At 49.1% G+C, this 3,067-nt stretch overlaps 1 pseudogene; it reads right to left on the reverse strand.

The window, feature by feature from the left end:
• Positions 1–2,249: 2,249 nt before the first annotated feature.
• Positions 2,250–2,587, reverse strand: LOC102911114 (large ribosomal subunit protein P1 pseudogene; annotated as a pseudogene).
• Between the last annotated feature and the right edge of the window lie 480 nt (positions 2,588–3,067).

Consider the following 3,067-nt stretch of genomic DNA (forward strand, 5'->3'; position numbering starts at 1 on the left):
AGGTCTTGCAGACAACAGGAAGTTGGCTGACACACTGGGCAGTGTCCTGAGCAGAGGAAACCTTAAAGCCCGCCCCCACAGTGACACACTTCCTCTAACAAGGCCACACCTCCTAATAGTGCCGCTCCCTATGATTATGGGGGCCAATTAAATTCAAACTACCACATTCGGACGTTTTTCTACCTTTTTTTTGGTGTGTGGTATGCATGGCCATGTATGCATGTTTTTGCACATGTGGGAAGGTGCATATGTGTGTGTGTACATGTGGAGGCCTCAGTTGCTCTTCCACCGTATTCTTTGAGGCAGGGTCTCTCAGTCAAGCCCAGAGCGTGCAGATATGGCTGGTCTTGCTAGGCACTGGGGATCCCTTGTCACTGCCTTCAGAGGCATGAGTCCTTATGCTCATCCAGCATTTGCATGGGTTCTGCAGACCTAGACTTTGTGGCAAGCACTTTTACCACTGGGCCACCTCCCCAGCCCTCCACCTTCGTTTGGCATGAGCAGGTCAAGTCTGGTGCACAGACGGGGCACTACTTGAGGCTGCTGGTTCATGTGGCTCCTTAGGATTGGCTGGGTCCCAGGCTGATGCACTTTCCATGTACCCCAGTGCACGGGGTGGGGGAGGGGCCTCCACTCTGGGGATCAGGTCCGGCTGCACAGGCTGAGGTGGGCCTGAGAGTCTGTATTTCTAATAAGCTCTGAGGGAGCTCAAGGTGCTTTGAGGAATAAGGCTCCAGTTTGGTCAAAAGCCTGTACCCCAGGTTTCTTTCTTTTTTTCCTTCCTTCCTTCCTTCCTTCCTTCCTTCCTTCCTTCCTTCCTTCCTTCCTTCCTTTCTTTTTCTTTCTTTCTTTCCTTCCTTCCTTCCTTCCTTCCTTCCTTCCTTCCTTCCTTCCTTCCTTCCTTCCTCCCTCCCTCCCTCCCTCCCTCCCTCCCTCCCTCCCTCCTTTCTTTCTTTCTTTCTTTCTTTCTTTCTTTCTTTCTTTCTTTCTTTCTTTCTTTCTTTCTTTCTTCTTTTTTAAGATTTATTTATTCATTATGTATACTTTGTTCTGTCTGCATGTGTCCCTGAGGCCAGAAGAGGGCACCAGATCTTGTTACAGTTGGTTGTGAGCCACCATATGGTTGCTGGGAATTGAACTCAGGACCTCTGGAAGAGTAGCCAGTGCTCTTAACCTCTGAGCCATCTCTCCAGCCCCTACCCCAGGTTTCTCAAGGGCAGAGAGGGGGAGTAAGAAGGGACAGTGTCTCTGTCCACCTCCGATTGGGTAGACATTTTGATCACAGACACAGCAAGCACCCCAGGTAGATGTGCTCCTAGCCCCTCCTGGTCCTGGATGGAGAAAGGCCCCACAAGATTGGTTAGCTGAGAAGCCTGGGACCGTGGGGGAAGGTGACTTGTCCATGGCGTCCATGAACCAGGGCTGAGCCAGAGGCTGAGATCCCTGATCCCAATGGTCGCCACACATGGGCACTTCTGGGTCCTGGATCCGATCCTTGTCTGATGCCTTCTTCCCGTGTCTCACAACTAAGCCTTCGGGGCGGTGGATGGAGAAGACGGTGGGCCTTGCAGAGTGAAGATGCTGAGCGTGGCCCTTCTGTGGTCAGGGCCTCCACTGGGTTTGGACAGTTCTGGTTGTGTTCTCTTACCAGGTCCATCATGGCAGGAGGGAGAGGGTAAAGCGGGCATGCTCACTGGGCTCAGCAGTCATTTCCTCCACCCTCGTCTGCTAGCAACCCCCTGCAGTGTCCCAGCAACAGACCCTTCATTCACTCACTCAGAAACCATCTCCTGTTAGGTCAGGAGATGCGGGTCTACATGCCACACATGGAGTGGCAAGATTTATATTTCTTTTCCTTTTCTTTCTTTCTTTGTTTTTGTTTATCGAGACAGGGTTTTGTTGTTGTTTGTTTTCGCTATTTTGGGGGCCTGCCACCCAGCTCCAAAATAAATTACATACGGAGGTTTATTCTTAATTATAAATGCTTGGCCTTAGCTTGGCTTGTTTCTTGCAACTTTCCTTAACTTAAATTCTCCCATCACCTTATGCCTCTTGGCTTTTCCTGTTCTCTTACTTCTGTAAATCTTACTCTTACTCTGTGGCTTGCTGGAATCCTCCTCCCTCTCTGGCTATCTCTTTTTACTTGCCAGATTTCTCTCTTCTTCTATATTTTCTCTCTGCCTGCCAGCCCCACCTATCCTTTTTATCCTTTTATCCAGGTTTTTATTGATCATATTAACAAAAGAGATTTAGTCAAAAACACCAAAGCCCGTGTTATCACCAGAGTCCTCAGATTCTTCTTTCTCTGGTTCCACTTTCTTCTCCTCAGGAGGGGCAGCAGCAGTGGAGGGGGCAGGATGCCTGCTAGTGCAGGTGCAGCTCCTGGAGCAGCTCACCAGGCCCGACATTGCAGAGGAGGCTCCCGGTGTCAACTTTGGCCAGGACCTTTGCAGACAAGCGAGGCCAGAAAGGTTCAACATTGACGCCAGCTGCTTCAATGAGGGCATTGGTCTTATCTTCCAAGACATTATCTCGTTGCCATGCAGGATGAGGATGGAGTGCAGGTGAACTCGGAGATGGAGGCCATGTTGCAGAATGCCAGCATGATGTTCATCTCCAGATGAACTGAGGCTCAACTCAGCCTTAGTGTCCTTGGAAGGGGAAGGATGGAGCACTTGGAGACAGCTGAGGACAGACATAACCTTGTGTCCTTACAGTTGTGGCTACACTGTAGTGGTAGAACATGGCCTCCTGGATGGCTGTGAAGTGCAGCCTGACATAAGATTGTGAATGCACTTGAAATACCGTGAGATTTAAAATATTGATTTATTTGTATTATTTTAATTTCTGCCTGTGTGTAGATATACATATGTGGTTATATGTGCCAGAGAAGGTCAGAGGCATCAGATCCCCAGAGCTGGAGTTGCAGGTGGCTGTGGGCACTGGGACCTGCACTTGGGTCTTCTGGAAGAGAAGTGTGTGTTTTTAACTACTGAGTTATCTCTCCTGCTTTTTTTTTTTTTTTTTTTTTGTAACTTAGTTTCATGGTTTTCGAACATGAATTTTG

Source organism: Peromyscus maniculatus, chromosome 21, assembly GCF_049852395.1.
Source record: "Peromyscus maniculatus bairdii isolate BWxNUB_F1_BW_parent chromosome 21, HU_Pman_BW_mat_3.1, whole genome shotgun sequence".
NCBI classification, from domain to species: Eukaryota; Metazoa; Chordata; class Mammalia; order Rodentia; family Cricetidae; genus Peromyscus; species Peromyscus maniculatus.